Source organism: Ranitomeya variabilis, chromosome 1 (assembly GCF_051348905.1).
Source record: "Ranitomeya variabilis isolate aRanVar5 chromosome 1, aRanVar5.hap1, whole genome shotgun sequence".
Classification (NCBI taxonomy): domain Eukaryota; kingdom Metazoa; phylum Chordata; class Amphibia; order Anura; family Dendrobatidae; genus Ranitomeya; species Ranitomeya variabilis.
This window is the reverse complement of record NC_135232.1, coordinates 208569579-208592433: the sequence shown is the minus strand read 5'-3', so window position 1 is coordinate 208592433 and position 22855 is coordinate 208569579. Positions and strand designations below refer to the sequence as shown.

General features: G+C 42.4%; 1 protein-coding gene across 4 annotated transcripts in view; it reads right to left on the bottom strand.

Annotated features, from left to right (window-relative positions):
- Positions 1-22855, bottom strand: part of NOS1 (nitric oxide synthase 1) — a 560003-nt gene that overhangs the window by 173606 nt on the left and 363542 nt on the right. Inside the window, exon 1 of one of the 4 annotated variants that reach the window (XM_077292314.1) lies at positions 7004-7208. The exons of 1 other annotated variant lie outside the window; for it this stretch is intronic. The gene's annotated coding sequence lies outside the window, so the exon portion shown is untranslated. Of the gene's footprint in view, positions 1-4387; positions 4591-6907; positions 7209-22855 lie in introns of those variants that run through there. 2 more of the 4 variants (XM_077292320.1, XM_077292300.1) reach the window with 2 other exon arrangements.

Below are 22855 nucleotides of genomic sequence, written 5' to 3'. Positions count from 1 at the left end.
GGATTCCCTAGCAACCAGGCAACCCCCACATGTACGTATGCTGGCTAACAGATGTAAATCATTCAGCTGCGGCAATAAAAACTAAATCTCTGAGCACTAAAAAATACTCGGAGGACCCCCGAGCGTGCTCGAGAAATCTTGAGTAACGAGTATATTCGCTCATCACTATTTATCAGCAATTTCTCATGTTTAGAAGCAAAATGAAAAAAACATTTTTTCTAGGGACCATATCATGTTTGAAGTGATTTTGAGGGGCCTATATGACAGAAAATGCCCAAAAGTGACACCATTCTAAAAATAGCACCTCGAAAAGTGCTCAAAACCACAGCAAGACGTTTATTAACCCTTTATGTGCTTCATAGGAATGAAAGCAATGTGGAAGGAAAAAAATGAACATTGTAATTCCTCCCACAAAAATGTTCATTTAACCCCAAGTTTTGCATTTTTACAAGGGTAATGGGAGAAAATGAAGTGTACAATTTGTTGTGCAGTTTCTCCTGAGTACACCGATTCCCCATATGTGGTGGAATACTTCTGTTTGGGCGCACGGCAAGGCACAGAAGGGAAAGAGAGCCATTTGAATTTTGGAGCTCAAAGTTAGCTGGATTAGATAGCGATTTAGAGAGCCCCTGATGTGCCTAAACAGTAAAAACTCCCCACAAGTGACCCCATTTTGAAAACCATATCCCTCAAGGATTTTATATAGAGGTGGGGTGAGCACGTTGAACCCACAGGTGCTCCACAGAATTTTATAAATTTGAGCTGTAAAAATGAAAAAATTTATTTTTCTCACAAAAATTTTGCTTTAGTCCCAAAAATTTCATTTTCACTAGGGTAAAATGGAGAAAATGGACCGTACAATGTGTTGTGTCATTTGTCCTGAGTACACCAATACCCCATATATGGTAGAAAATAGTTATTTGGGCACACGCAACACTCAAAAGGGAATGAGCGCCAATGGAATTCTGGAACGCAATTTTGACTAAAATAGATTGAAAATGCGATGTCACATTTGAAAAGCCCCATACCAAAACAGCAGAAACCCTCACAAGTCACCCCATTTTGGAAACAATACCTTTTGAGAAATTTATCTTGTGGTGTAGTGAACATGTTTAACTCTCAGTCAATTGTATAACATTGAGCTTTGGCCTGAGTCAATGGAAAATTATCTTTTCTACTAAAATGTTACTTTGGCCCCAAGTTGACAATTTTCAAAAGGGAAGGCGGCTGATAATGATAAGATTCCATGTAGATGGGAGGGAGGAGCTCTGCATCTAGCTCCTCCCCCATCCTATCTAGCTAGAATATTATCAATAGCACCTGCCATCTCCTATCTCAGTAATGGGAAAGTCTGCTCACTGAATACAGATTTTACCTCGAAATTGAGAATTTTGATAATGACTTTTTAAGGACCAATCATTTTTGGCAGACAAAGAAGCAAATCTTCTGATTTATACTAAGTTGCTTATTTTCATGTGTACTGACATAAAAATTAAAATGACGGTTATGTTTTAATTTTTTTTTTTTTTAAGGTCTAAAAAAAAGCTGTTCATTGTGGGGTTAAAATAGATTTAGAAAACTCATGGGCAAGTGCTAATTAGCAAGTATCCAAAGGTACACTATAAAGAAATTATGGTCGATTTACCTAAAGAGCTATGACTATGTACATACCACATACCGTACCACGATGGGTTGTGCTGAATCACAAATTAACTTGTCTGTACTGAAAAACATCACTTCTATTTCTGCATGTGAATGGAGGTGGAAACATAGTAAAAGATGACTTTCAAAAAACTCTCATTTAAGATAAGAGTGGCCAACAATAAATACTATATGATCTCTACTCTGTATGTTGGACTATACTGCACAGTATGCACAAAATATGGTCGAGGGGAGAAGGTTTCAATAATAAGGAAGGACAATCTGTACAAAAATCTTGATTTTTTTAAATAAACTATTACCCTATCACCATATTCCAAAAGACCTTAAAATACATCCCATCAGTTACCTGTCCATTCTCTAATCGCTGTGGTAGCTGCATATGTAGCAGTGCTCCTTTGTAAGATGTAGCAGTGATAAGTTTGTCTTGTTATAGCTCATTATTGTGCCACGTTATCTTTGATAGCCCCTTAGATACAGCTACTAGCCGGAGCGCTGCTGTTATGTCACAGTTAGCATTTATCAGAGGGTTTTACTTGCTGGGGAACTATGTACTCTAATGCACTGTGCTGTTAGCTCTACCAGCATGAGAGACAACGCCATAAGTAAAGATTAATTAGAACTAACTTGGCACAAAGTATGTTACAATGTCTTACATGACACCTAAAGCCCTTTCTGTAGCAAGTGTGAGATTAGTTGATTGTAACGGAGTAATTATGTCAGGGGTGCTCAAGTGCCTTTATCATTTCGTGCACTAATTGAATGCCCACATCGCTCGCCATACTCTCTTTTGATATAATTAGATTCTGACAATCCTTGTTGGTTTTTATTTAACAGTGGGTGATACAATGCAACAAGTCAAGGAGCAATACAACTCGGAGATCCCGCAGCAATTTACCACTAGTTTACATGGAACCAGATGACTCATGTTGCTAATTTTATTCTTGGTAACAAGAAAGACAACATTCTGTGGCAAAAGAAAATCCATGTTTTATTGGTAACTAAGCAAACTGGCAGTTCTATGTTGACTGTAAATGCAACATCTACAGCTCAGACTAAAACTGAGCAAGTATCCATTACCTGGAGAACAAAACCCAAACTACACAATATACAAAAATTGGGGCCATTGAAGGTTTCCTGCTGGCATTTACCCAAGGAAAACAGGAAAATGTGCTCATCTTGGGTGATGTGCGGGTGTCACTTATGCTGGCCCATTCTGTATATGTCGATTCACATTTGCTGGTCCTTGTCTGTATTTTAATGCAGACTTTTCTTGTTTTACGCAACATATGTACACCACCTGTTATTCTTCAAAATGGATAACACCCATTCCATCTGGTTCTACTAAGATATATTTCATTCACCTTCTGTGGTATCTGAAACATTGTATTCAGTGTCAGGTTTATTTAATGCAATGCACTCAATTATTTCCAAGCTTATTCCACTTTTTCCTCTATACACTGAAACTCACTACCAGCAACTCAAACTCTCACCCACCATTGAAGCCTATAAAATCCTGAATATTCACTTCCAAAAAAGTCTACAAGCAACAATACCCTTCCTGCAGCAACCTTACTATTTCAGCTCACTCTTTCCTCACTGTCTCCTTCCCTCTTCTGTTGTAGATTGTAAAACCTCATGGCACAGTTTTCCCTCAATCTGTACCGTCGTTGTCCTGTCCTCTCAATATGTCTTTCATTTATTTGGTTGATGTTTATTGTTCTTGTACTTTTTGTATTTAGCCCATTGCTATGTCCAGCATTATGGAATAAATTGTAACATAAAAACAATAATTTACCATCAAATTTAGAACTTTAGGTTTGAGTCATATATTCATATGGCTGTAAAAAATGGACTTTAATGGTAGCCTGTAAATAATAAACATACAAACTGAAATGGGCAACCAATTTGGAAGGATTTATATAGGCGTCTAAGAGTATACTAAGAGAGTGCTATATAGAGAACTAATAGAGTCCACTATTTCCCAAGTGAAAGCAATTAAAAGTACAAATAACATTCATGGGAAGTTTTATTATACTTTTATATGGCTGTTTGTTTTGTATTATATGCGTATTATCTGGGAAATGGTGTTCACACTATCTTTGAACAGTAACAGAAATACATAATGGGTATACATATTTTACAGGATATATTTTGTTTAATCAATATGACAGTAGCGATGTCTGGGATCAGCCACAAATATCAGGATGCAACAACAAAGTGAATGGCTCCCAAAGAGCAACACAAAGTTTATTTTAGATCACTCTGTATTGTGTTCTCTTCTAGTCCAGCTCCTCTCTCTAACAATACAGGATAAGCAAAGCCCATTTCTCGAAAAGTCGGGTTGTTTTCTTATCTTGGATAAGTGTGAAGTTTTCATCATGTTGCATTTTATTCTGAGCATTTTTTTAAATTATTATACAATAATACAATCCATCTATAGTTATGCCATCAATATAAGTTATATCGACTATTTAAAAAAATAATTATTGTTAGTAGGTTAAAAGATGCTGTAACGTTCCATTAAAATAAATGTTATATTCTATAATGTGTGTATAATTATGTAATTCAGGGTGCCTGACACTTGCTGCAGCCTGATAGAAGAGAGTAGAAACAATAGTCTGTCTTCCTCAAAGTGAGTGATGGAGTCAGGATGAAATCTAGAAGTGCTATTATCCCTAATAAGCTCAGACATGAGCACATGGCAGGTTGGGAGTGGGTTACCTACCCTGATTGTGCAGGCTGGGCATGCTGGGTCTCGCTGCTGCTGCCTTCAGGGTCCCTCCAGCACCTTGGAGAGCGCCCAGTCTCTGCCCACAGGCAGCTGCACTGTCGGAGCTCTCTGCACACTGAGGAGCTCTGCGATCAGCACTGACTCTCTGGAAAGTCATCTGCAGCTGCACCTCCTTCGCTGGCAATCCCAGACTCCTCACACCGTGCCTTGTTATATAGCTAATGTACCTGCCCTCTGAGGCACATCTGCGCATATGTGTCAATGATCCGGATTACCTCTAACATTGGCTTTTTCCCTATTCTATGGAGCCTTTCAGAATTTAGAGGACCTGCATTGAGCTTGGTTCTGTAGCTGAGCTGGACTTCACTCCAAGACAATGTAGAACAACTGATTCAGCTTAGGCATTTCTAAGAAAATCCCCCAAGCAAATCCAGTGACAGGATGCTACATTTTGTAGGCTTGTGTCCAAACACACTCTAAGCAAGATCCGACTAGCTGGATTATCCTAGCCTACAGTTTTCTTTGGCTTTCCACATTACATAGCCTAAAATGCTTCTGCCCCTGTTTAGTGGCACTTTACAGTCGCCTGGCCACTTCTGATCCTTATCTATAGGGATAATGGATTGACGAGAGGCTTTGCAGAATGCAAAACCTTTGTTACTTTACAACCCTACTCTCTGCTCCTGGTCTTTCTGTGGATTATGAAGTTTCTATGGAACATCATGCATTATAATACATGATAGAAAATTGCTCTTTCTGTTCTAAACTTCTAAGCAGTCTTGCTACTTTTAGATACAACAGTTATCAAAAAAGTGACAGCTGGGATAGGCAATCTAAATTGGCAATGAGAAAAAGATCCAGCTCGCTATTATCTAGTTCGGAGCACGGAAGGCGACTATGCCTGGATGCAGTTGGTGGTAGGAAAAGGTAGAAGATCCAGCTTCACGAACTTGATTTTTTAAATATGTTTTTCTTTATTAATGAATAGTAATAATCCAGTGAAAAAAAAATAGTTAAAATTCCAAATTCATAGCATGGCTAGAGAATCCATGGAGAAGGCATAGCATAGATCTATGTGTTTCAGGTGTGTAACACCCTTAGTCATGACTCTAAACTGCTGGGAGCTGCTGATGAACATCTTTTGTCCATAAAACGTCAGCTAATTGCTCTCTAGAGTTGGAAACCTGTACAGTACAATGGAGAAGCTTGTGTACAGTATACAAGGTGTGTATACAGAAGCTGTAGGTATGGTACATGTATATGACATTCCAGCTCTATATTATGTAGAACCTATAAACACATATTATTTACTCTTACATTCACTAACACATTCAAATCACATTGTATTAAACGACAACTGATCTAAAGGAGGGTGTTCAGCTGCCATATTATGCTAGCTACACATTGATGAGCAGAGTATAGACAAAACAGATTCAGGTACCCTTCTTTTATCCATTTTATCAATCCCATAGTGAACATAAGGGTTGTCATATTTCAGCGCATCCTTTGATAAATCATTAACATATCATCTCCCGTGCCAGATTTCAGATTGTCTGCCAGTATTTATCTGTGTTCGTCTTCATACATAGCCTCAAATACGTAATTAGGCAGCTAAACATAGAACACAAGATATGTGGATAAATAATATCACGCAGTCAGGAGGCCAATGATTCCTATTAAATGTCCAATATTGAGATACTACTCATACACTAAATCATGGCCAGTCTTCATATCACTTTACTCCTAATATATGGAACAAAAAAGTTAATTTGTACCAAGTTAAACCTGAGTAACAAATGGCACAAAGTAACATCCCCAGCCAAAGTCTAATCATCACCTAAGCTTGATATTATCCGAGCTGAAGGCAGTGTTTAATGCTATGGAATAAGGATCATGAATGCTGTCATTCCATCAGATTGTTAGGATTCAGATGGGCAGTCCTCTCACAGCTTGTTAAAATCAGATTTACAGTCCATGTGATTGAGAACTATGCCTTTATTCTGAATATCAATGCTATTATATTTTTCACCAAAGATTATCAAGCCTAACCCAGAATTGTCTTAGTAGGTCAAATGTTGATTTGGTAATAAAACCTTGTCATAGAAAAACTACCATCATATTAGGTCCAGAGAATAGGGAACTTCTAAAGGTGAACAGTTTCTTTGTTTTCACTCATTTATTTTCCAAATGACTGTCATTAGGCATAGAGAGTGGAGGCAATGCAGCATGTTTGTTTAGTTTTTTCATATTTTTTCATACTTTGTTATAGGGTTAGCTCTCCTCTCTTACTATAGTAATCTAGTGAATACATCCCTTTCATATCTTCCAATGCATTCATCATTACATAAGTGCATACGTAGATTAATAGATTTGGAGGCATCTCACAACTCCTTCTCATACTAATTCAACATTCCTTTTCAAAACAAACAAGAAGTTTAAACTTAAAGCCTTTCTGAAATCTAAGGTCCTTGTACTATTTCAGCAGTTTCTTATGGGAGGCAAATAGGTACTTACCTGTGCTGTGAAGAGGCAGACAGTTAAATGACTCTTCCTCTCCTACATCCAGACACTTGTGCAGTATAAGGACAAGTAACAGTTAGTGGTACTCACCTCCTGCAAGCTTCCCTTTCCCTTCTTTAAAAAGAGTTTTTAATGTCTGCTCTTTTCTTCAGTATACACAATGGGGGGTTTAATTGAAGGAGTCTCCCACCCCTCCTCTCTCTCCCTCCCCTCTTATTTACTCTCCACCCTTCTTCCACCAAATGAGAAGATGGGAAAGCACTATAAATATGTAGGAAGCCAAGGGCTGAGGCACGAGCTCAGACAGGATAGCGAGGAGGAATTTATTGCCTAATGTACCTCCTTTCCCATATCATCATTGAAACAAACTAACACTGACATCCAACCAGAGTTTTACGGGTGTGGAATTCAACCAAAAAGTCCTCATTAACAGAAAGCCAGCAGATGAGACAGATCAGGCATCTATTACATAACTAAATTCCCCAAACTTCAAAAAGCAGGACTATGTATCTTCAATTAGCCACCTATTAAGAATAAACCCAAAGGAATTATTCCTCATTTCTTCTAGACTGGTATGTGGTTTACCTGTTGACAATCTTCTAGGTTTCCTCTTACTGCTAATGACTCTGGGAAGGATCTGTTGAAATACTCATTAAACAAAGAAGGCTTTTCTTGGAAATGAAATAACTGAAATGAATAGAGTCAGCGAGTCCTCTTGAGGATAATATCAGAGCCAGGTGCGTATCGCAGTCCTGCACAGACTGTATGTCAGTACACATTATATGATATATATTCTGCAGAGTATCTCTCCTTTTTAGCCCCTCTGTCTGTCCCACATTCTGCAGAGTATCTCTCCTTTCAGCCCCTTTGTACACAGCGCCATATATATGGGTAAGTATTCTGTGCACAGTATTCAGTGTTATCCTCTTTGTATGAGGGAGAGCTTATTTTAGAGAAGGCATATAGGAATTTGTCAAAATACCGCTGCTGCAATCTAAATACAAAAGTCCTTTTTAGGGCTACATACTGTCCATTCTCTAGTAAGACTACTATTACCTACATTCAGTGTAGGGATAGTTGGTGGAGGAAGGATAGTTTTGGATTAGAGGCATCTAAACAGGGTTTAATGCCTTACAGTCCTGCTGCAGCCTAAAAACAAAAGTCCTTTTCAGGGCTATTTTGTTTTCCCTATTAATATTGGAAAGTTTGCAGGCATATATTATATACTGAACTGAAAATGTAAAACATGCGCTAAGGGACGGGGAAATGCACGTACTACTGATGGTGCACACAGAGATCGAGGCCAGGTGAAACTGTGGCTGCTGCAGTAGCAGAACACACATGTGCATCCACAAGACCTAACCTCCTGTCCCACTTTTGTAGGTGGTCACGGGACACTACTCTTGAAGCCAGAACAGTGCAAACAGATGGTCGGTTGGATGGCAAAACATGCTTCCAGTATGTTTCACAGCACCACTTTGTCTTTCATACAGTTCAGTCTCACAAGTCAAGAGTCTGAACCACATAATCCACACCCAGATCTTCCTTCCTCCCACCATGACTAGTCCCAGGAGTCAAGTGATCCCACACTCAGACACTCCAAGGAGCTCTTTACATTTCCATTTATTGATTCTGACCTGCATGGATCAAGAGGGACATAAGGAGATCGTCTGTAGTAATGCCCAAATATTTTAGCAGCCACGGCCAGTATCAGACGACAGTGGGGAATAGAAATTAGTGTTTCAAGAGGCAGATTATGATGAGACACACTTGACAACAAGTGATATTGTTAAGTCAACAAGTCAGGAGGAGGACCAGAGTATGAAGTGGAAGATGAGGTAGTGGTAGATGAAGTCACTGACCCAACGTATATATGAAAAATCATCCTTAAAACTCATCCTGCGTGATAATATAGGTGAATCTAATGAAAATGTAGAGTCCCTGTGGGTGGAGATGAGGGGAGGGGGAAAAAATAATAAATTACTGATAGGGGTTTGTTATAAGTCTCCAAAAATAATGGAAGCAATGGAGAATATCCTCATAAAGCAAATGGATGAAGCTGCGACTCAAGGAGAAGTCATTATTATGGGGGACTTCAACTACCCTGAAATAGATTGGGGAACAGAAACCTGCAGTTCCAGCAAAGGTAATCGGTTTTTGACAACTATGAGAGACAATTACCTTTCACAACTGGTTCAGGACCCAACAAGAAGAGGGGCACTGCTAGACCTAATATTAACCAACAGGCCAGACCGCATAGCAAATATAAGGGTTGGGGGTCACTTGGGGAATAGTGATCACAAAATAATAAGTTTTCATGTCTCCTTTAATAAGATGTGTAGTAGAGGGGTGACAAGGACACTAAACTTCAGGAGGGCAAATTTCCAACGGATGAGAGTTGATCTTAGTGCAATTAACTGGGACGATATCCTGAGACATAAAAATACACAAAGAAAATGGGAGACGTTTATTAGCTTCCTGGATAGGACCTGTGCACAGTATATACCATATGGGAATAAACATACTAGAAATAGGAGGAAACCAATATGGCTAAATAAAGCTGTAAGGGGTGCAATAAGTGACAAAAAGAAAGCATTTAGAGAACTAAAGGAAGTAGGTAGTGATGAGGCATTAAATAAATACAAAAAATTAAATAAATTCTGTAAAAAGCAATTCAAGGCAGCTAAGATTGAGACAGAGAGACTCATTGCCAGAGAGAGAAAAATAATCCCAAAATATTCTTTAACTACGTAAATAGTAAGAAACTAAAAAATGATAGTGTTGGCCGCCTTAAAAATAGTCTGGGTGAAATGGTGGATGAGGATGAGGAAAAAGCCAATATGCTAAATGACTTTTTTCATCAGTATTTAAACAAGAAAATTCCATGGCAGACAATATGATCAGTGATAACAAAAATTCCCCATTAAGTGTCACCTGCTTAACCCAGCAGGAAGTACGTCGGCATCTAAAAATCACTAAAATTGACAAATCTCCGGGCCCGGATGGGATACACCCCCGAGTACTGCAGGAATTAAGTACAGTCATTGATAGACCATTATTTTTAATCTTTAAAGAGTCCATAATAACAGGGTCTGTACCACAGGACTGGCGTATAGCAAATGTGGTGCCAATATTCAAAAAGGGGACAAAAACTGAACTCGGAAATTATAGGCCAGTAAGCTTAACCTCTACTGTGGGTAAAATCCTGGAGGGCATTCTAAGGGATGCTATGCTGGAGTATCTGAAGAGGAATAACCTCATGGCCCAATATCAACATGGTTTTACTAGGGACCGTTCATGTCAGACTAATCTCATCAATTTCTATGAAAAGGTAAGTTATGGACTGTACCAAGGGAACCCAGTGGATGTAGTGTATATGGACTTTTGAAAAGCTTTTGATACGGTGCCACACAAAAGGTTGATACATAAAATGAGAATAATGGGGATAGGGGAAAATATGTGTAAGTGGGTTAAGAACTGGCTCAGGGATAGGAAACAAAGGGTGGTTATTAATGGAGCACACTCGGACTAGGGGTTAGCAGTGGGGTACCACAGGGGTCAGTATTGGGCCCTTTTCTTTTTAACATATTAATGATCTTGTAGGGGGCATACAGAGTGGAATTTCAATATTTGCAGATGACTCTAAACTCTGCAGGGTAATCAATACAGAGGAGGACAATTTTATATTACAGGATGATTTATGTAAACTAGAAGCTTGGGCTGATAAATGGCAAATGAGTTTTAATGGGGATAAATGTAAGGTCATGCACTTGGGTAGAAGTAATAAGATGTATAACTATGTGCTTAATTCTAAAACTCTGGACAAAACCGTCATTGAAAAAGACCTGGGAGTATGGGTGTATGACAAACTCACATTTAGTGGCCAGTGTCAGGCAGCTGCTACAAAGGCAAATAAAATAATGGGATGCAATTAAAGAGGCATAGATGCTCATGAGGAGAACATAATTTTACCTCTATACAAGTCACTGGTTCGACCACACTTAGAATACTGTGTACAGTTCTGATTTCCGGTGTATAAGAAAGACATAGCTGAACTGGAGCAGGTGCAGAGAAGAGCGACCAAGGTTATTAGAGGACTGGGGGGTCTGCAATACCAAGATAGGTTATTAAACTTAGGGCTATTTAGTTTGGAAAAACGAAGGCTAAGGGGTGATCTTATGTTAATGTATAAATATATGAGGGGACAGTACAAAGACCTCTCTGATTATCTTTTTAATCATAGACCTGAGACAGGGACAAGGGGGCATCCTCTACGTCTGGAGGAAAGAAGGTTTAAGCATAATAACAGACGCGGATTCTTTACTGTAAGAGCAGTGAGACTATGGAACTCTCTGCCGTATGATGTTGTAATGAGTGATTCATTACTTAAATTTAAGAGGGGACTGGATGCCTTTCTTGAAAAGTATAATGTTACAGGGTATATATACTAGATTCCTTGTTAAGCTGTCCCAACTCCAGGCCTTGGAATGCAAATGAAAATGTCCAGTCACCCAACCACAGGCCCAAACACTAAACAGGCCCATTTCCAGACTGCTTACCGTTTACGCTTGTGAACACTGAGGCTTTCATCAACCTCATGGAGGATGCTATCTCTCGGTACTCGGTCCCCAACCGCCACTATTTTTCCCAGAGTGCCATCCCAGTCTTACACCAGCATGTGTACCATAACATCACCTGTGCCCTGACCAATGCAGCTACTGGGAAGGTCCACTTAACGACTGACACATGGACAAGTGATTGTGGCCAGGGACACTACATTTCCCTGATGGCACACTGGGTGAACCTTGTGGAGGACGGGACTGAAACGGACCTTGGAACAGCACACATGCTGCCAACACCAAGGATTGTGGGCCCTAGTTCCACCAGGGTTTCCTCCACCTCCTACACCACTTCCTGCACCCCCTCCTTCTTCTCATCCTCCATCTCCAAATTGTCCATATCAGTCACAAGCTGTAAACACTGCAGCACTGCCCTGGTGAAGTGGCAACAGGTTTTGCTGAAACTAATTTGTTTAGGTGACAAACAGCACACCACCGCAGAGTTCTTGAAATGTATACTGTATTTATGTACTGCTGGTGGTTTTGGTGATGTATGTACAGTACAGACCAAAAGTTTGGACACACCTTCTCATTTAAAGATTTTTCTGTATTTTCATAACTATGACAATTGTACATTCACACTGAAGGCATTAAAACTATGAATTAACACATGTGGAATTATATACTTAACAAAAAAGTGTGAAACAACTGAAAATATGTCTTATATTCTAGGTTCTTCAAAGTAGCCACCTTTTGCTTTGATGACTGCTTTGCACACTCTTGGCATTCTCCTAATGAGCTTCAAGAGGTAGTCACTGGGAATGGTCTTCCAACAATCTTGAAGGAGTTCCCAGAGATGCTTAGCACTTGTTGGCCCTTTTGCCTTCACTCTGCGGTCCAGCTCACCCCAAACCATCTCGATTGGGTTCAGGTCTGGTGACAGTGGAGGCCAGGTCATCTGGTGTAGCACCCCATCACTATGTCAGCACTCTGAACATTTTTTACCTTTTGTGCATTACTGCCCTTTTCCAAGATGGCATCTTTGGTCTCATTGCACTGTGTCTTCCTGCTATAAAACTCCACCCCAGCCTTCAGTCTGTGCTAGAGTATTCTGCCTTGCATCCAGCTCCTGACTCTGTTGACTCCCTGGCTATATACCTGCTCCTGTGAACCTGTGTGTAGATCCTGCCAATCTGCTCTGAGTTCCTGCTGCATACACCAGTTTCCAGTAATCCTCCTTCACCTGCTGCTCGTGTTTACTTCCATCTGCATTTGCTGGACATGTAAGCTGTTGCTGTTCTGCAATAACCTGAGACTATTACCCAGGCCTCCCTGGTTGAGCTAAGATATTATTTGAACTGCCTTATAAGCATATCTATCAGTGTTGGGACTAAAACAAGGACTTATTCGTGTTAAGTATCCTCAAGAATAATTGTGCTTCATAGACTTTCTGCGTGATTGCATTTTCCTCTGAAGTTTCCTATAGACTGCTAAGCTGCATTTTATATTTACACCAAGTGTTGTGGACTTGAGTTTCTCTCTGCACCTGTTTGAATCACCGTGTGATAATATAGACTTTACCACTTATAAAACTGTGTCCTGTAGTTGTCTTGTTCCACGCAAAGAGTCTCCTGAGTTATCCCCTATAATTATTACAGGATACTCTAGCCACAAAAAAAGGAGACTGCTGGGACAATGACTGCAGAGAGCAGATTAGAGCAGGTGTTTTCCATAATTAGATCACTGCAGAAAGATGTGGAAGGTCTGCAAAAGACGTTTGGAAGCTTTGAACACAATCAATAAGTGTTTGGACAGACTTTGCAGGACTTAAGCACCCGCATGGCAGCCTGTTGTGAATTTGCTTTTTGCTCCCTCTAGTGGTTACTAGTTTTTTGTCTCTGGTTTTTCTGTCATTCCTTTTATCCGCACCTGGGTCGTTAGTTAGGGGTGTTGCTATATAAGCTCCCTGGACCTTCAGTTCAATGCCTGGCAACGTAGTTATCAGAGCTAGTCTGCTGTGCTCTTGTCTACTGATCCTGGTTCCAGTTATATCAGCTAAGTCTGCCTTTTGCTTTTTGCTATTTGTTTTGGTTTTGTATTTTTGTCCAGCTTGTTCCAAATCTATATCCTGACCTTTGCTGGAAGCTCTAGGGGGCTGGTGTTCTCCCCCCGGACCGTTAGACGGTTCGGGGGTTCTTGAATTTCCAGTGTGGATTTTGATAGGGTTTTTGTTGACCATATAAGTTACCTTTCTTTATTCTGCTATCAGTAAGCGGGCCTCTCTGTGCTAAACCTGGTTCATTTCTGTGTTTGTCATTTCCTCTTACCTCACCGTCATTATTTGTGGGGGGCTTCTATCCAGCTTTGGGGTCCCCTTCTCTGGAGGCAAGAAAGGTCTTTGTTTTCCTCTACTAGGGGTAGCTAGATTCTCCGGCTGGCGCGTGTCATCTAGAATCAACGTAGGAATGATCCCCGGCTACTTCTAGTGTTGGCGTTAGGAGTAGATATATGGTCAACCCAGTTACCACTGCCCTATGAGCTGGATTTTTGTATTCTGCAGACTTCCACGTTCCTCTGAGACCCTCGCCATTGGGGTCATAACAGTTTGCCAGGCCAGTATTAAATGTTTAATGCATTGCAGAAGAGGGATTATAAGAAAGAAGATTCTGAGTTTTTTTTTTTTTTTTTTTTTTCTTCTTCCCCTTTACCTCAGAGTGGCTATGCTTGCTGCAGACATGAATGTCCAGACCTTGATTACAAGTGTGGACCAGCTGGCTACTCGTGTGCAGGGCATACAAGACTATGTTATCAGAAATCCTAGGTCAGAACCTAAAATACCGATTCCTGAACTGTTTTCCGGAGACAGGTTTAAGTTTAGGAATTTCGTGAATAATTGTAAATTGTTTTTGTCCCTGAGACCCTGTTCATCTGGAGATTCTGCTCAGCAAGTAAAAATTGTTATTTCGTTCTTACGGGGCGACCCTCAGGATTGGGCTTTTTCGCTGGCGCCAGGAGATCCGGCATTGGCTGATCTTGATGCGTTTTTTCTGGCGCTCGGTTTACTTTATGAGGAACCCAATCTTGAGATTCAGGCAGAAAAGGCCTTGCTGGCTATGTCTCAGGGGCAGGACGAGGCTGAAGTGTATTGCCAAAAATTTCGGAAATGGTCCGTGCTGACACATTGGAACGAGTGTGCACTGGCCGCTAATTTTAGAAATGGCCTTTCTGAAGCCATTAAGAATGTTATGGTGGGTTTTCCCATTCCCACAGGTCTGAATGATACTATGGCACTGGCTATTCAAATTGACCGGCGGTTGCGGGAGCGCAAAACCGCAAATTCCCTCATGGTGTTGTCTGAACAGACACCTAATTCGGTGCAATGTGATAGAAAGACCGCAAATTCCCTCATGGTGTTGTCTAAACAGACACCTGATTTAATGCAATGTGATAGAATCCTGACTAGAAATGAGCGGAAAATTCATAGACGCCAGAATGGCTTGTGCTACTACTGTGGTGATTCTACACATGTTATCTCAGCATGCTCTAAACGTATAGCTAAGGTTGTTAGTCCTGTCACCGTTGGTAATTTGCAACCTAAATTTATTCTGTCTGTAACTTTGATTTGCTCACTGTCATCTTATCCTGTCATGGCGTTTGTAGATTCAGGTGCTGCCCTGAGTCTCATGGATCTCTCATTTGCTAAGCGCTGTGGTTTTACTCTTGAACCATTAGAAAATCCTATTCCTCTTAGGGGTATTGATGCTACACCATTGGCAGCAAATAAACCGCAGTATTGGACACAGGTTACCATGTGCATGACTCCTGAACACCGCGAGGTGATACGTTTCCTGGTTTTACATAAAATGCATGATTTGGTTGTTTTAGGGCTGCCATGGTTACAGACCCATAATCCAGTCCTGGACTGGAAGGCTATGTCAGTCTCAAGTTGGGGCTGTCGTGGTATTCATGGGGATTCCCTGCCTGTGTCTATTGCTTCTTCTACGCCTTCGGAAGTTCCGGAGTATTTGTCTGATTATCAGGATGTCTTCAGTGAGTCTGAGTCCAGTGCACTGCCTCCTCATAGGGACTGTGACTGTGCTATAGATTTGATCCCGGGCAGTAAATTTCCTAAGGGAAGACTGTTTAATCTGTCGGTACCTGAACATACCGCTATGCGTTCATATATCAAGGAGTCTCTGGAGAAAGGACATATTCGTCCGTCTTCTTCCCCTCTTGGTGCGGGATTCTTTTTTGTGGCAAAAAAGGACGGATCTTTGAGACCTTGTATTGATTATCGGCTTTTGAATAAGATCACTGTCAAATTTCAGTATCCTTTACCGCTGTTGTCTGACTTGTTTGCCCGGATTAAGGGTGCCAAGTGGTTCACCAAGATAGACCTTCGTGGTGCGTACAACCTTGTGCGCATTAAGCAAGGTGATGAATGGAAAACCGCATTCAATACGCCTGAAGGTCATTTTGAGTACTTAGTGATGCCTTTTGGGCTCTCCAATGCGCCTTCAGTTTTTCAGTCCTTTATGCATGACATTTTCCGGAAGTATCTGGATAAATTTTTGATTGTTTATCTGGATGATATTTTGTTTTTTTCTGATAATTGGGATTCGCATGTGGAGCAGGTCAGGTTGGTCTTTAAAATTTTGCGTGAAAATTCTTTGTTTGTCAAGGGCTCAAAGTGTCTCTTTGGTGTACAGAAGGTTCCCTTTTTGGGGTTCATTTTTTCCCCTTCTGCTGTGGAGATGGACCCAGTCAAGGTCCGAGCTATTCTTGATTGGACTCAGCCCTCGTCAGTTAAGAGTCTTCAGAAGTTCTTGGGCTTCGCTAACTTCTACCGTCGTTTTATCGCTAATTTTTCTAGCATTGTGAAACCTTTGACGGATATGACCAAGAAGGGCTCCGATGTGGCTGACTGGGCTCCTGCTGCCGTGGAGGCTTTCCAGGAGTTGAAACGCCGGTTTACTTCGGCGCCTGTTTTGTGCCAGCCTGACGTCTCACTTCCCTTTCAGGTTGAGGTGGATGCTTCGGAGATTGGGGCAGGGGCCGTTTTGTCGCAGAGAGGCCCTGGTTGCTCTGTTATGAAACCTTGTGCCTTTTTCTCTAGGAAGTTTTCGCCTGCCGAGCGAAATTATGATGTGGGCAATCGGGAGTTGTTGGCCATGAAATGGGCATTTGAGGAGTGGCGTCATTGGCTCGAGGGTGCTAAGCATCGTGTGGTGGTCTTGACTGATCACAAAAATCTGATGTATCTCGAGTCTGCTAAACGCCTTAATCCGAGACAGGCCCGCTGGTCATTGTTTTTCTCCCGCTTTGATTTTGTTGTCTCGTATTTACCAGGTTCAAAGAATGTGAAGGCCGATGCTCTTTCTAGGAGCTTTGTGCCTGATGCTCCTGGAGTCACTGATCCTGTTGGTATTCTTAAAGATGGAGTTATCTTGTCAGCTATTTCTCCGGATCTGCGACGTGTGTTGCAGAGATTTCAGGCTGATAGGCCTGAGTCTTGTCCACCTGACAGACTGTTTGTCCCGGATAAGTGGACCAGCAGAGTCATTTCCGAGGTTCATTCCTCGGTGTTGGCAGGTCACCCGGGAATTTTTGGCACCAGAGATCTGGTGGCCAGGTCCTTTTGGTGGCCTTCCTTGTCAAGGGATGTGCGGTCATTTGTGCAGTCCTGTGGGACTTGTGCTCGAGCTAAGCCTTGCTGTTCTCGTGCCAGCGGTTTGCTCTTGCCCTTGCCTGTCCCGAAGAGACCTTGGACACATATCTCCATGGATTTCATTTCTGATCTTCCGCTATCTCAGGGCATGTCCGTTATCTGGGTGATATGTGATCGCTTCTCCAAGATGGTCCATTTGGTTCCTTTGCCTAAGCTGCCTTCCTCTTCCGATCTGGTTCCTGTGTTTTTCCAGAACGTGGTTCGTTTGCACGGCATCCCTGAGAATATTGTGTCAGACAGAGGATCCCAGTTCGTTTCCAGGTTCTGGCGATCCTTTTGTAGTAGGATGGGCATTGATTTGTCGTTTTCGTCTGCTTTCCATCCTCAGACTAATGGACAGACGGAGCGAACCAATCAGACTTTGGAGGCTTATTTGAGGTGTTTTGTCTCTGCTGATCAGGACGATTGGGTGACATTCTTGCCGTTGGCTGAGTTTGCCCTTAATAATCGGGCTAGTTCCGCCACCTTGGTTTCGCCTTTTTTCTGCAACTCTGGTTTCCATCCTCGCTTTTCTTCGGGTCATGTGGAGCCTTCTGACTGTCCTGGGGTGGATTCTGTGGTGGATAGGTTGCAGCAGATCTGGAATCATGTGGTGGACAACTTGAAGTTGTCACAGGAGAAGGCTCAGCGCTTTGCCAACCGCCGTCGCGGTGTGGGTCCCCGACTACGCGTTGGGGATTTGGTATGGCTTTCTTCCCGCTTTGTTCCTATGAAGGTCTCCTCTCCCAAATTTAAACCTCGTTTTATTGGGCCTTACAAGATATTGGAAATCCTTAATCCTGTATCTTTTCGTCTGGATCTTCCTGTGTCGTTTGCTATTCACAATGTATTTCATAGGTCCTTGTTGCGGCGGTACATTGTGCCTGTAGTTCCTTCTGCTGAGCCTCCTGCTCCGGTGTTGGTTGAGGGAGAGTTGGAGTACGTGGTGGAGAAGATCTTGGATTCTCGCCTCTCCAGGCGGAGGCTTCAGTACCTGGTCAAGTGGAAGGGCTATGGTCAGGAGGATAATTCCTGGGTGGTCGCCTCTGATGTTCATGCGGCCGATTTAGTTCGTGCCTTTCATGCCGCTTATCCTGATCGCCCTGGTGGTCGTGGTGAGGGTTCGGTGACCCCTCACTAAGGGGGGGGTACTGTTGTGAATTTGCTTTTTGCTCCCTCTAGTGGTTACTAGTTTTTTGTCTCTGGTTTTTCTGTCATTCCTTTTATCCGCACCTGGGTCGTTAGTTAGGGGTGTTGCTATATAAGCTCCCTGGACCTTCAGTTCAATGCCTGGCAACGTAGTTATCAGAGCTAGTCTGCTGTGCTCTTGTCTACTGATCCTGGTTCCAGTTATATCAGCTAAGTCTGCCTTTTGCTTTTTGCTATTTGTTTTGGTTTTGTATTTTTGTCCAGCTTGTTCCAAATCTATATCCTGACCTTTGCTGGAAGCTCTAGGGGGCTGGTGTTCTCCCCCCGGACCGTTAGACGGTTCGGGGGTTCTTGAATTTCCAGTGTGGATTTTGATAGGGTTTTTGTTGACCATATAAGTTACCTTTCTTTATTCTGCTATCAGTAAGCGGGCCTCTCTGTGCTAAACCTGGTTCATTTCTGTGTTTGTCATTTCCTCTTACCTCACCGTCATTATTTGTGGGGGGCTTCTATCCAGCTTTGGGGTCCCCTTCTCTGGAGGCAAGAAAGGTCTTTGTTTTCCTCTACTAGGGGTAGCTAGATTCTCCGGCTGGCGCGTGTCATCTAGAATCAACGTAGGAATGATCCCCGGCTACTTCTAGTGTTGGCGTTAGGAGTAGATATATGGTCAACCCAGTTACCACTGCCCTATGAGCTGGATTTTTGTATTCTGCAGACTTCCACGTTCCTCTGAGACCCTCGCCATTGGGGTCATAACAGCAGCCCAGGGAAACAAACTTGCTGGCATAGAGTCCCAGTATGGATGGGATTTTCAGGACATAAGCACGCAAATAGCTGCACAAGCGACTTTACCCTCTGTGCAACCGCCACCAGCTAGCCCACCTAAGTTGCCCCCATTCAGATTTAATGGTGATCGCGACAAATTTCGTGGCTTTGTGAATCAATGTATGCTATATTTTGATGTGCATGCTGACCATGTTCCTAATGATAGATCCAAAGTATTATGTGTAATAATGCTGCTGACCGCACGAGCGCTCGCCTGGGCGAATCCGATGATTGAGTCTCGTGACCCACGGTTAAATAACTTGGATGATTTCTTGGCCGCTATGGCATTAATGTTTGATGACCCTAATCGCCGTGCAACCGCTGAATCTACTTTATTGTCTTTACGCCAGGCTAAACGTTCTGTTATTGAGTATGCTACTGAATTCAGGAGATTAGCAGTAGATACCAATTGGGACAGTTATGCCCTATTGCCTATTTTTAAAAGGGGTCTGTCTAGTATTGTAAAAGATGAACTAGCTCGCTCTGAGTCACCACAAGAGCTAGAGACATTTATACAGCATTGTGTACGCATAGACATTCGCCTTACTGAGCGTAGGCAGGAGAAGTTTGCTGCATATAACCATATTTCTAACTTTTCCCTTCCTTCCAAAGAGCCTGCAGGTAAAACATCTCGGGAGGAGGAGGCGGTGCCCATGCAAATTGATTCCGTTCAGAGGCGCGAGATCAATGAGCGCTGGGAGCAGCGCCTTCGTGAAAGTCTGTGTTTCTACTGCGGCCAGTCTGACCACTTCTTGATCAATTGTCCTAAGTGTCCTAGATGGCCTAACAAGGTGCTAGCAGCAGTAAGGGAGTATGACAACTGTGATGATGAATCTGACATCTCTGAATGTAGCCTGAAACGCTGTATTCTATTCACTTTCTATGACTTCACCCCCCAAGGAGCTGCAGGAAAAGAACTCTCACTGTTCTCTCCCTATTAAGATCCTGTGTTCAGGACAGTGGATTTCCAGTGCAGCTATGATTGACTCTGGTGCAGGTGGCAATTTCATGGATATCGCATTTGCCAAGGAACATGGTATTGAAATTCAGCAAAGAACCTCTCCAATTACCATGGAAACAGTGGATGGGTCACCTTTAATCTCTGGGCCTGTGGATCAGGAGACCGTACCCCTTGAAATTTTGTTGGAGCCTAATCATCAGGAGCAACTTTCTTTCTTGCTAATTTCGTCTCCTCATTTTCCTGTGATTTTAGGCATTCCTTGGTTGCGTTCTCAGAACCCAATTATCAGCTGGGAGACCAAGGAGATTATCGTTCCCTCAAGGAGCAACTCAGCGTTAACAGAAGCTGTCCCTGAGTCCCCGGCTACGGAACCACATGTGCAGGTATTTTCTTTACCTCCAGCATATAAAGAGTTTTCTGACATCTGTGACAAGAAGAATGCAGATCAGCTTCCTCCACACAGGCATTATGACTGTCCCATTGAGCTGCTTCCTGGGGCAGCTATTCCTTTTGGTAACGTATACCCTTTGGCGGCACCTGAGCTTCAAGCCTTAAAGGAGTATATTGATGAAAATCTGGCCAAAGGCTACATACGTCCTTCTTCCTCACCAGCAGAGGCACCTATCTTTTTTGTAAAAAAGAAGGATGGGACCCTGAGACCCTGTGTTGACTATCGGGAACTCAATAAGGTAACCGTACGAAACCGTTACCCTTTGCCTCTGATTCCCGAATTACTGGAAAGAGTCCACCATGCTAAGGTGTTCTCTAAACTGTATCTTCGTGGGGCTTATAATTTGGTACGTATTCGTCCAGGGGATGAGTGGAAGACAGTATTCAGATGCCGGTATTGACACTTTGAATATCTTGTGATGCTCTTCGAGCTTTGTAACGCCCCTGCAACGTTTCAACACCTTGCTAATGACATTTTCAGAGATTTGTTGGACCAGTTTGTAGTGATCTATTTGGACGATATACTAATCTTTTCTGACTCTCTACAGGAACATGAAGAACATGTCAAAACTGTTTTAAGACGTCTGAAAGAGAACCATCTGTATATTAAGCCGGAGAAATGCGAGTTCCATCGTTCTGAGATACAGTTCTTAGGTTATATCATCTCTCCCCAGGGGCTGAACATGGAATCTGGTAAGATTCAGGCTATCCTTGACTGGCCGGTACCCAAGAACGTTAAGGAGGTCCAACGTTTTATTGGTTTTGCAAATTTCTACAGATGCTTCATTCGAAATGTTTCTGATATTGTCCGTCCCATTACTTCCTTGACAAAGAAGGAAAAGCCCTTTAAGTAGTCATCACAGGCTCAAGAAGCTTTTGATCGACTTAAGATCTGTTTCACATCAGCACCACTGTTGATACACCCAGATCCATCACTTTCTCTCATTGTGGAGGTGGAGGCTTCTGATAATGCTTTGGGGGCTATTCTCTCCCAAAGAACTGTAGAGAAGGGTCTTCTGCTTCCTTGTGCTTTCTTTTCCCGTAGACTAACCTCAGCAGAGAAGAATTACAACGTGGGAGACAAGGAATTGCTGGCTATTATTGCGGCTTTCAAAGAATGGAGGCATCATCTGCAAGGAGCTGCACAACAGATCATAGTGCTAACTGACCATAGCAATTTAGAGTTCCTTAGATCCGCTAGATGTCTTTCTCCTCGTCAGGCTCGTTGGAACTTATTTTTAAATCAATTTAACTTTGTTATCTCGTACCATCCAGGTTCTCGTAATGGAAAGACTGACGCTTTATCCCAAATCCATGCTGTGGATTCCGTACCTGGAGCCCCATCCAAGACCATTCTATCTGATGCCAATTTCATCGGAGTTATCCACAATCAGGACTTGTGGAAGGAGTGCAGGGAGGCCTATGACGGTGATGTATTTCTGGCCAACCCACCTGTGGATTTATTCTTGTCTTTAAGGGTGGCATGTGGTTCAGAGATCGACGTATCTACATCCTTGAGGTCGTCCGTCTGCAGATCCTCAAGTTGGTACATGACTCCAAGTTGGCTGGTCACAGGAGGATACAGAAGACACAAGAGTTCCTGAGCCGATTCTTCTGGTGGCTAACTTGCCTGGAGGATACCAAGGACTATGTTCTCTCTTGCGAGGTATGTGCCCGTTACAAGACTCCTCATGGGGCACCTATGGGTCTTCTACAACCATTATCTGTTCCGTCCCGCCCTTGGAGGTCTATATAAATGAACTTTATTGTGGAGCTGCCTACATCTCGGGGCATGAATACAATCATGGTGGTAGTTGATCGCCTGACTAAAGCTGCTCATTTTATTCCGTGCACCGGCCTCCCCTCAGCTAAAGATACAGTGAACTTGGTTATACAGTATGTCTTTCGGTTGCATGGGGTTCAGGATGAGATCATCTCTGACCGTGGAGTACAGTTCACTTCAAGATTCTGGAAGGGGTTTTGCGCTGCACTCAATATTAATGTCTGTCTCTCTTCCGCTTACCATCCCCGGACAAATGGTCAGACTGAGCGTACCAACCAGACGCTATAACAATATCTAAGATGCTATGTCAACCATCTCCAGGATGATTGGTTGGAGTTACTGCCATTAGCCGAATTTTCATATAATAATTCTCAGAGCGCCTCCACTAAATTTACACCTTTCTTTGCCAATCTGGGTTATCATCCATGTATTTTACCTAGGTCTCCGATTAATTCTCCGGTTCCGGCAGTGGAGGAAAGGCTGACTGCGATGAGACAAAATCTGGAGG